The sequence below is a fragment of the Athene cunicularia genome (genome assembly GCF_003259725.1).
Source record: "Athene cunicularia isolate RWA chromosome 4 unlocalized genomic scaffold, athCun1 chr4_part1, whole genome shotgun sequence".
In the NCBI taxonomy this organism is placed as follows: domain Eukaryota; kingdom Metazoa; phylum Chordata; class Aves; order Strigiformes; family Strigidae; genus Athene; species Athene cunicularia.
The window spans coordinates 3,934,244-3,946,529 of record NW_020799098.1 but is presented as its reverse complement, the minus strand read 5'-3'; positions in this window follow the sequence as shown (position 1 = coordinate 3,946,529).

Here is a 12,286-nt window from a genome sequence, read left to right as displayed (position 1 = left end):
ATTTTTCCTTTTCTATGAAGTTTCTGTAGCGACTTTTTGTCCTTAACTCATCTGTCTTGAGCCTCTCCCTCACTAACATCTATGACAGTTCTTCAAAAAAACTTATTATATTCCCATCAATAGCTACCTTCAGTGTGACACTTTGTAGCCACTGTAACAAAGACAGCACAAATGACCCGGCTCCAGAGAACAAATTCACACAAAATGTTACCCGTGGTTTATTAGAAGGAGGACAAACCAACCAAAAATAAGCCAGAGCCTTCTAGGCTGAGATTGTCAAAAACTACCTTGAAACTGCTGTCCTCCAAGTCTCGCTTAAAAATAGTGAGAATCAAACATTTGGTAACACAGTTTTTATTTTATGTACTCCTATACTTAATCATCAAGTTCAGCAAAGGGAACATCTTTTTACTTTGGGTATACATAAGACTTAGCACAGGGAGGTCTAGAATTGCTCTCCCTCTGTGCTACAAATTATTAAAGTCTCTCTTCTCTAGGAGTAATTTATTTATATTTTTCTAAACGATCATTAGTAAAACGTTATTGAACTCATAAAAAAGGGAATGAAGGATAAATTACGTTCAACTAACAAAGGCATAGAAAGAGATTCATGTTTTTTTTCTATTTTGTATTTCACATCCCCTTTGGAATTTTCCAGAAGAAAGTTTGATGCAATACCTCATGAAATTTTATTTATGGCCTACATACTAAACATATATATCCATGTCATGTAACCTGCAAAAAGAGGGATAATAAGAATATATTAAACAGGAATGCAGCAGTATGAGTAAAGCCTCTAACACAATACTGGACCTTAGAACTACTCAAGATTTTCAAGTGCTAATGAAATTTCACTGCTAAAAATCATTCTTTCCAACTGGCATGAAAGAATTTGATGATACTTTTGTAAAATTGTTTTCCTTGTGTTGTTTTCAGCTACTTATAGATCTTTCAGATGGCTTTCAAATTTCAGAAAGAGAGGAGGCTAAACAAACATTTTTAAACTAGGTGTGATTTTCTCCTGTTTCCTTGGTCAGTTCTATTAAATGTCTTCATCACATAATCTCAAAGGAAGAACGGAAAAAAATTTAATACTGTTGAAATATATCAAATATAGAAGGGTCAAGAACACCCAGCAGACCATACAGAATTGTAACATTTGTGAAATGCTTAAATCCTAAATCTGCAAATTTGTTTTTATTTTTAGGTTGTATCACAGTGGAAGAGGATATTTTTTCCAAAGTTCTTTTTAAGCAATTCATGTCATGGCCAGTGTCTTGACTTGTGCCATCTTTAAATTCATGTGACAAAGAGTGACAGATTAAGATCTCAGCTCCTATTTTACCAGTCATTTTGCATACTTTGCTTTGATCTCAACCAAATTTAGTTGACCTTTCCAACAAAACCAGGACAGAATCCATCCAATTACATGAAAATTCTAGTATTCTCAACCTAATCGAGGAAGAGGAAGAGAAAACCAGTTAACTGAAAGACTATCTGGATAAATAGTGACACCAGAAATTGATAAGAAATTATTGAGCTTCAGCTAGACCTGTTTTTTAGTAACACCTTCTCTTCAGCTGAATCAGTGAAATGATTTTTTTATATATATTCATGGAAATATATTGTCACTAGTGGGTTTCTTTTATAGCACCATCTTCTTAGCTACAGGCTATACAACTATGATTTTTCCTGTAAACTTCTCAAAAGTTCATTACTTTCCAATTTTTTCACTTGTATCAGTGCAAATTTATTTCAGAAATGCTCCTTAGCTTTTTCAGTTCTCCTTTCTATATGCTGAAGGACACTTATTCTCCTGTTTTATGCTTACTTTCCTGACTCCTGGGACTCCTTTCATAACCTTTCCTGCAAAGATGTAGGCTAGAAAAGACTCAAAGCTTTAGTCTCTTTCCCACAAAACAACATAATCCATTTACTCTGGTTTTTGGAACAACTGCTTAATCTCTCAGGTCTTTATCATAAGTCATCTTGAAAACACAACTGGAAAAATCACACAGCCTGACTATATCTTTCCCAGGGTAGCCTACTGCAGATGTGAGGTTAGCCTGAACAATGCAAGTCTGCTCATGAACAGGCTGTATCACCATCACCAGGTTTCATACCATAAGCCATACACGTTAGTCATCCATGGGAAGTCCCATTTCACTTTTAGACCATGATCTCAAAAGAAATTAACGGTATTGGGAGGTTTTGTGTCAATCCTCACATTCCTCCACAAATCACCATCTGTGGAGCACAACGTGGGACCTTGACACCAATTCTTCTCTCCCTTCAGTTGTCAGAAATCTGTTTAACATGATGAAATTGCATTAGTGGAAAACTAGAAAATGGTCCTAACTCAATAAGGCACATGATTTGTTTGCTTTTTATCTGGTACGTATCCCATTGAAGTTAACCAGCCTTGAATATATTACAGAATAGCAATGTTTGAGTAAGGATTGGAATATAAAGTTATTTAGCCTGAATACTTCCCCCCTTAACCTAATATAGAACTATACATTTACAATTTAGTAACCTATGATTTAGGACAGAGAAAGAAAAAAAAGGTTGACATGAGTAACTTCACTGATGTACCTGCTAATAGAGGGCTTTCTTGAGAATGGAGAACTGTTACATGAAATGGCCAAATGACCACCCACTGTCAGAGGAAGCATTAAGAAAGCAGATTCCTAATTAGGAACATCACTCACAAATCTGTAATTAAGCAAACTGGATTTGGACTGTTGAGCATATATTGACTGTTAAAAGATAATATCAGGCTGTAAAATAGACTCCTGGACTCTAGAACAAAAAAATAATTAAAAATTTGTTAGGGGTTGCCAAATCTCATAGCCCAGTAGAGGCAAGTTTGCCACAGGTCCAGCCCGTGATGTTAAACATGCATTCCCAAGAGGCACACATATACACACACACACTATATATACATGTAAACACACCTGGCCACACAAATTAAGACAGAAACTCTCATGCAAACACAGATGGCACAAACAGCCTGATGCTGTTCCCCCTCTGGCTGATCAGGGTGATGATCCATTTGTGGGGAATATACACATAGTATATCCAATACAGATCTCATCACTAGCAGGGCTTAAACAGGCGATTCCACAACAGGCTTGCTGATCCTCCATCTACCCTTGCCTCTCAACTGACTCCCAGACCCTACAGATCCTCCTATATTTGGCTTTGATCTTTCTGATCCCTCCAGTTGTCAACCTTCAGACTCTGGTCCCTCTAGTATCTGGCCCAGACCTTGCTGTTCCTTGATATCTGGCTCCCAAGCCTCTTATTCTCCCCAAAAGATAGTCCAACTTGATGTTCACTAGTAATTATGCAATGCCTTGTGCACCCACACTATATGTCTGCACTCCGAGCCCCACAGTTGCTGGCACCACAGACATAATGGACCCCTCGGACCCGTGGTCTGACTTCAGGTGCTGGCACTCAGACCCCCATACACACACAGAAAAAACACCCTCTTACCCAGAGAAATAATTAGAAATGGAGTTTAATGAGAAGACAAGCCAGAGCACTGATCATGTATGTACAGGGCACAGCCAGACAACACACTACTCAGCAATCCACTTACACAAGACTCGCTCCTTTTGTCCCCTTATTACATGCTTGGTGCTCCCCAAATCATATTGATCTCTCCCTTTCCCTGTCTTTGCTCTTCCCCTAAACATCTCATAATAAATCTTATGCAAACTCAAATGTTCTCATGAAGTGTCCCATACTGCCTAGGTAGTAACCCCCTCTGGGTCTGTGAGGTGATCTGGTAATCCTCTCCTGTTGACTGGTCATGATGGGTGTCATTCTGGCCAATGGAGCTGATGGCTTTCATGGGACAGCCCTGGGAAAAGGGGATGGTGGTGCAAAACCACACAAGCTAACTCAATTGTACTGCTGGAGCCAAACTGTGCTGTGTCATGCCGACACAAACATGCAGGTCACAAAAAAATCCTCTTGTCTTAAAACAGAGCTCTGAGCATCAAAAAAAAAAAAAAAAACCAAAAACCAAACCCCAAACAGTTCACCTAGTCCTGCTGTTTTGCTATTTTTGTCCCCCAAGATTCCCCTAAGAATTCTGACAAAAAAAAATGGAAACTTATGGTATAGAACCTTTTATCTTACATTCTTTTAAAATAAAATAGATCACTCAAATTTAAGTTCTGTGCAGACATAAATACATTGGCTGGATGAGACTTGGTTTACCATGAAACGCTGATGAGGCTGAAGTTCTGTTCTCATTTCATAAGTGAGCAAAGTTTCACAAATAGAGCTGGACCTAATGTTTAGTTTTCTTGCCTCCAAGGAAGCCTGAACTAACTAACTCAAAATGGAAACCAATGCCACCACCAAATATCAGATCAAATCTGACTATCAAAGAAATATATATAATGTATAAGAACAGTGAAGTAAATAACACAAAGGCAATAGTAGAAAGCCGTTGCTTCAACCACTTTTAGAAACCTTAAATTAAAGCACTGGTGCTCTAGAAAACTATTATGTTGAAAGTAAAATTGGGCTACATAGTCTGGAGCATGTTCCATCTTCCAGTTTAAAAGATCCAGCTCTCATTTGTACCAGTCCAAATCTAATACACCTCAATTAATTCATCAGAAAAGTTAATTGTGCAGCCCAGAGCAAAAATAATAAGACTCGGATTTTCTTCAGATTCATTAGTTATTCTTGATCAATATTAAACTCCTCTAACTAACCCCAAATTAACTGACAATTAATATCAAACTAGAATCCCCATGGACAGGAGCTGCCTTCTAGAGGTTTGTTGGTCTTATAAAAGACGACTCATAGTAAGTCCATACAATCTTCAGGTCCCGTGAAGAACTATGTTTTAAGCCTTCTCAAACACACACAGCTGACTGCCTTATTTCTATAAGTACTAAGACTAAAATAAATTGATAGCAATTTATGTAGGTGTCCAAATAATGGGTTATAATGAAGAGGAGATTAGAAAAATAAAAATTGTCATATACTAATTTGAATGAATACAGTCTCAAGCCAGATTTCCAAATTATAAGAAAAATGTTTTGATTGCATTCTATGCGATCAAGATTTTGTCTGCTTTGGAAATGGTGAGCAGTTAAACCATATCTGTGGAAGCTAATTTGTGATGTAGCTCTGAAATACTATACACACACACACACACACACACAAATCAAAAGCCTGCAAAGGAATATGCTTTAAAAACACACCTGAAAATCTTGCAGGGAAAACAAGAATATTTTGATACAGATGCTGGGAAAAGGTTTGAAGATTTAGACATTAAACTCACTTTATTTTTTTTTTTTCTCTGACCTAAAACCTTCTTAAGGAATAGCAAATGTTTAAAAACACAACTGAGTCTTTATGATGGTAGACGTTGTAAGTTCCTTTAGGATAGGTGAAGGACGGTTTGGGCTTTGTATTGCAACTTTTAAGACAGGTCGTGTTCTCTGGTCCTCAACAGACTTTCTCTATGGCTTTAAGTCCTGATCTCTTACACCTTAGTCCCTTATTTCCGAAAGAGGAGTAATAGCATTTTACTGCGTCTCAGGAATTCTGGGTGAATCAATATATTAAGGATGCAAGATATTCAGATATTGAGGTGATGTGGGCTGTGCACCTCCAAGATGGATGGTTGCCAAGTTGAAGTCAAAACCAAAGTTTTCAGAATATCAGAGATTCATTATTCTGGTCCTTAAGCAGTGTAGAGCTACATGAAGAAAATGTCATCTTGAGATTCTGTAACTCCTGTTTTGATTGCCTCAGTGACCAAAAAAAGACCATAAATTAACCTAGACCCCCCTCAATTTTCTGCTTCGTTTGGGATTTCCATTAAGTGACCAGCCACCTGCACTGACCATTAACCTCTCACACTGTTGGTTAAAAGGGAAGAAAAAATATCATTATCTTAATATAACCCTGATGTGATGACCGAGATTGTAACATCAAATGCAATCTGGTGATACTCCGGGTCTATAAATTTACAATCCCACACAGAAAATAAATGTATCACCTACGCATTAAAGTTATTCCTCACATACCAGTGACTTTCATATACATATGCCTCTCTGTTTCCCATGAACTCCAAGAAATCCACATTTAAAAAAAAAAATATCATTCTTGTCTTCTATTCCATCTTCTATTCCATCTTCCTGATCCATCAAGATATTACAGCAAAGAGCACAAAAAATGTAGACAAATGGAACTAACTTGAGAAAAAATGGAGATGGATATGGTCCTACTTGGCTTAACTTTTTCATTGCACTTCAAAACTTTAAAGCAAGTCACCAATACAACCTACTAAACTCAATGCATGTCTCATGTAAGATAAAATGGACAAAACACTCTTAAAGAACTATTATAGCTCAATAAGAATTCGGTTCAGGGTCAGAAAGCAGACTTCAGATCATTGTTTCCTAAACAGATAAAGTGGAGGTGGGGATGTAAAAACCCAGAAATATGACTAGAAGCAACAAGAGCAATATCTGAGAGGGCAAGATGCTAGAAGTTCAATTTTTACATTCCTCATTTTAACATGAAGGAGGATTAGGAAGTGTTATTACTTTCCTTATGTTCATTCTCAGAACACTGCTAAAATAGCAGAGAGAATTATTTTATTTTGCACTGAATGAACAGAAGCTAAGAAAACTGAAGTAGGGTACAGTGTATATTTTGATCTTAATTAAACACTTTCCCATCACATCCTCAGGACAAAGTTCATCTGCTGTCACAGATATATACTGCCAAACAAAAGAGAAAGGGAATGAGTCAATGCAGCTGAAATATCAGATAATATGGCACAAGTGGTTACTAGATTCAAATTCTTCATACAACAGCAAATGTATTCAGTGCTTATTGATTCACTTCAATATTTACGCTACACACATAACAAATAAGATATCAGGGAAAGCAGTAGATCATTGTCTGCTATTTATACATAAACACGCCAAAAATTATCACAGAGCCTTAATATAAGATAACTTAAATGTTTAAGTTAACTTAAGCATCAACATAATAAATAAAATATATTATATTCAGGACTAGTTGGCTTGGCCACTAGAGCACTTATAAACAGAAACATAGAAATTGTACCAAAGGATTACTAAGGTCACACAATCAAAACCACAAAAATCAGTCAACCTACTCTAGTGTGCATTATACTCTATTTTCTAATTACATGAGCTCATGGTAATTCTTTTCTGTTGCTTTCCAGAGTGGATAGTGCTTAATTTCCTCCCGAGTTCTTCAGTGATGCTTATTACTATAGTAACCAAATGCTCCACAAATATTAATTAGTTTTCAAAACATTTATGTGGAATTGAAGTTCTCTGGACATTGTCCTGGACAACTGATATCCCTTTTGAAATACCTCTATATAATATTTTAGACATATTTGCTTTTGTCTTTACCAAGAACAGCTCTATCCATCTTTGTATTTTTACAGATGAGATACAGCGTTGAGTATTGAAGAACTGACAGTCTCAAAACCAAACCAGCACTCACAGAGGTGGCAACAGGTAAACTGACCAAGAACTACTTGAGGAGTTCTTAAGATTTTCTTGGGGATAATCAATCTCCAAAGAGTTCCTTACCTTTTTTTAAAATCATGTAAAAATATAGTCAGCTCCATGATTCATTTGATAAATCCATCCAGGAAAAAATTTGGGTAAATTTTACATCTCACACATAAGACTTTTCCACGCACACAGTGAGTAAAATAATAGTCCCAAGAGGTTGCAAAGGGCAATGTCTCCATGTCTTATATTTACTTATTGTAATTGTAGTGCATAAATGCAGAGAAACTAATTTAGGATTGCAGAGACAACCACTACACTGACAGTTTTTGACTTCTGTTCTTGAATTAGGACAGGATATTTATGTTAAAATAAATAAAATTTGCAGTTTTCTAGTGTTAACAACTATATACAAAAAAATATATCCAACCCCAGTATAAGAAGTTATATGGACATCCACGTGGTTCACCAGTGTGCTTTGTGACTCATTTCCATCACAGAACTCTGTTCAGTAAGCTACCAAAGTTATTGATAACCCTAGGGGACATTCATCCTTCACAGGAATCAATAGAAGAGCAGAATGGACACAGTGCGTTTCTCAGATATTTGCTGAAAACAGAACTCTTTCCTCAGAGGAGACTTGAAATCAAGTCGAAGTGCAAACCACCTTACACCCCTGAATGCAAATGTGTTTGTTCCCAGATTTGAGTTCTTCTCCTGAAGATCTCCCTTTTCTTGATTCTCTAATAAATTTTCTTGTTACATGTCATTGTTTCAGCCCAGAGGGCAACTGAGCATCGTGCAGCCACTTGCTCACTAATTCCCCCCTTCAGGAATGGGAAAGGATATAAAAGAAAAGACTCTGGAATCAAGGACAGGGAAGGATGACACCCATTACAGTCACAGGCAAAAGATAGAGTCCATAAGAGGAAAAAAAAAAGAACATCAATTTACTTCAAACACCACCACCACTTAATAAAAAGACTAGAACGATAAGACATACGACTACATATTAAAAACACCTTCCCTCACCCTTCCTTTCTTCCCAGGCTCAGCTTTGCTCTGGATTTCTCTCCCCTCCCTGCAGCGCAGGGGGACAGGAATGCAGGTTGCAGTCAGTTCATCACCCATTGTCCCTGCCACTCCTTCCTCCTCAGGGGGAGGACTCCTCCTTTGCTTCAGCATGGGGTCCCTCTCACAGGAGACAGTCCCCCATGAACTTCCTCTGCGTGGGTCCCTCCCACAGACTGCAGCTCTCCAGCATGGGCCTCCCCAGCATGTTACAGTCCTCCCAACAAAAAACTACAACAGCATGAACTTCCTTCAGAGTCGTGGACTTCTGGTGCAGCCACGTGCTCCTGTGTGGGGTCCTCCACTGGCTGCAGGTGGGCATCTGCTCCAGTGAGCCTCCATGGGTGCAGAGGGGCAGCCCTGCCATCTCTCCATGGGCTACAGGGGAGTTCCTGCTCTGACAAACCACCCTTTGCCTCCTTCTTTTCTTCTACTGACCTCAGTGTTTACAGTGTCTCACTCAACTCCTCCTCCCAGACTTCCCTTCTTAAATAGGTTATCACAGAGGTGTGCCCACCATCTTTCATTGGCTTGGCCTTGGTGCAGAGTCTGACCTGGAGCTGGGAGAGCTTTGAGAAGCTTCTCACAGCTGCTGTAGCCCCCTCTCCCATTACCAAAACCTCCGCCATACATACACAAACCCAACAAAATACCCTATTCAGTAATCAGACCATCCATTCCCATTTTTCCCATTTTTGTTTTCTCTTTCATCTTCCTTAACTGATCACCTTCCCTTTCTCCAGCCAACTCCTGCATTGCAAGTGCCCCTCTTGACCTTTTCAGGAGATACCATTCTCCATTCTCCGTCCAACCAGTCAGCCCCAAATCTTAATGTTATTTAGTCCCAGATCTTTTATTTCTCTTGCTTGCTTCCCAGTTCTCAGGATGCTCATCCTAATCTACTGATCCCTAAACCTCAGGCTATAATTCTATTAAGGTGCTTTTACCAGATAGTTTTCTCTAAATTAGCATGTCTACATTTTGCATTTATTTAAGAGAAAAATAAAGCAGAGACCTCTGAGTGTCCTCCAAAACCCACCCCAAAAAAAATTCAGCACAGAAGTCAGCAAGAATAGAAAACTTCACCTCAAAAAAAGACTAAAGCAAGCTAGACACACAGATTTACAACAGGGGAGGTCAGGAAACAATATTATTGAGTCACTAAAAGATCTTTTACTAAATGCATTTATTGATTATGGGTTACACATTTAGGTGAGAACAGCACAGAGATTTGAAGAGGGTATGATAGTGCTTTCCTCATGTGACTAAGGTACCTTCTATCCTGCTCTTTCTTCTTTGTGTATTGAAGTGAACTTTTTCAACCTCCAACACAAGGACCAAGTGCTAGAACCATACATTCTGCAGCAAAACAAAATAGATGGGGGTTTGCCTTTCCCCTCCCCAGAGTGTTGAAACCCAGATATAGAAATGTGGCTACTACTTTCAAACCATATCAGCGCCAGAATATCAACTTGTCATAGCGATCTCCCACATTTGAAGTCATAGGCCTAGCTACTGTGAAGGAGAAAAAGGCCAAAAGACACACGAAAACTTCTAAAAATTAAAAAAATCCCAAAATATATAAAAATTGAAGTCCAATACAGACGGAAGGACTTTAATTCACAAGGCATTTAACTACAGCAGCTTCATAGTAATCTGTGCTGCAGTTAGGTTACAACTATTGTAAATTAGGATGGGACTTCGTATCAGCTGAGCTTCAAAGGTAAAATGAAGCTTTAGGGTATGAGCTTTTGCCTAAAGCTGTATTGTCTAGGTGGAATTTTAGAAACTAAGGAACTTTGTCTTGCCTGACATCACAGCTGAAGTAAAAACTGTTGGTATTATACCAAGTAATTCAGGGACTTTAATAGACCCCTGTCAGAGCCAGGCTTCCAGCTTAGGGTCAGAGTTAAACCTGGCAGCCCCTGTATAAAGCAAGCTCCAGCGCTGTGCTGACTTTTTCCAGCTAGGCAAATCTTTGCAGGTAGCTGGATCCCAGTGCCATACAACTCCAGCCATTTGGCAGGCAGCAAACTGCTTCATTAAATTAGCCCCACTGAGACCAAATCATGAAACAAACCCTCAGAAACAGCAAGAGATTAGCAATCACAAACTTCCAATTTTGTTATTTATAGCAACAATGACAGCCAAATAACCATGTTCTTGGGAGCCCATACTCTGACAGTCACACTCGTGTGATTTTTTTTCAAATTTACTCTGATGCCAGACTGAAAATACAGTAATAGCAAGCAGAAAAAAACCCACACAGGTTTTACTTGTTTAAATTCCTATTTTTCTTTCTAGATCTTTTCAGTAGCTTCCCATGTATTACCCAACGCCTCCCCTTGGTACCACCACATCAACTTCCAGCAGGGCCACATTCACAGTGGAAACTCCCAATCCCTATGACAGGCTCCTTCCCATCTACCAACTTCACCGGGATAGAAAGAGCAATTCCACCTACTTTAACACTTCTCTTCACATAAAGTATATAGCTGGGCCAGGCAGGCAATGTCTGCACAAACAACCTGGTAGAATTTAGCAACTGAAGCAGAAAGAGCTGATGAGATCCTCAATATTTTCCTCAAAGTGCTGATGACAAGCTCATGGTTTTGAGTAATAACGCCAGCACCATAATTAAACGCTGATGAAAGTCTTAAGCAGCAGGACCAGGTAAAAATATATATTGTTGAAGTGGGAGTACAGAAATACAGAGTGAAATCTGGGTTCTTGTACCCCAAACTGTGTGGAACATGTTCCTTATTGATAGTAGAGCCTCTATGGCATCTTTTCTTCCTGCATTGCCATACACAAAGAAAAACAGTAAGAGGAATAAAAAAGCTTGCACCTGGTAAAAAATGAGTATAGAAATAGCTAAAAGGAGGCAAATATTTTACTCTTTCACAGTGATACCTGCAGTGTTGACTGAGTTTTTTCTCCCATGCTGTCTATGCCATTGTCCTTTTGCATCAAGGCCACTCCATGCCTGTCTTAAGTCCTCATGGGATCCTGCTCAGTTCATGTTGTTTCCTTTTTCTTAAAGTTATTCCTCTTGCATAAAGGCCATTGTCGCACCTTAGGCCTTTACTCTTTACCATGACCAGAGATTTAATATGCCCTTTACTATTCACTCTGTTCATTCAAGTGCTAGATATCACATCCTCTGCCCCTCTTGTTTATTTTGGTGACAAGTTGTCAGTGAAAGTTCTGTCTATTTTTCTGGGTTTGCAAAAAATTTAACACTAGTTGCCTTTTTTTAATGTCAATTATAACACAACATAACAAAATACACAAGCCATAAAAGGAGTACTTCCGAGTTGAAAAGAGTCCTAGAGGAAAAGCCTTCAGGCTTGTTCAGTCTTGAAAAGAAATTAACCATGGAATTTGTGGCATTTTTGAGGACAACAATAAACATGTGCAGTGAGAGCCTATATTATTTTCATTTTTTTGGGTTAGCCCTGATCATATAAAAATCTTTTACTGTGCAAAGCTAGAGTCTAGATAAACCCTGGCTAAGCCTATTTGCTTTCTTGGAATTCCATAGAAATACGTGGCTATACTGCAAAGTCTTGAGGCTCAAAACTTCTCTAAAAAGACAAAGTTTCAGAAATTATGTGGAAACCGAGTACGGTTTCCACTGCTTAAAAACAGTAACGAATCAGGTGAATCAAGAGAAT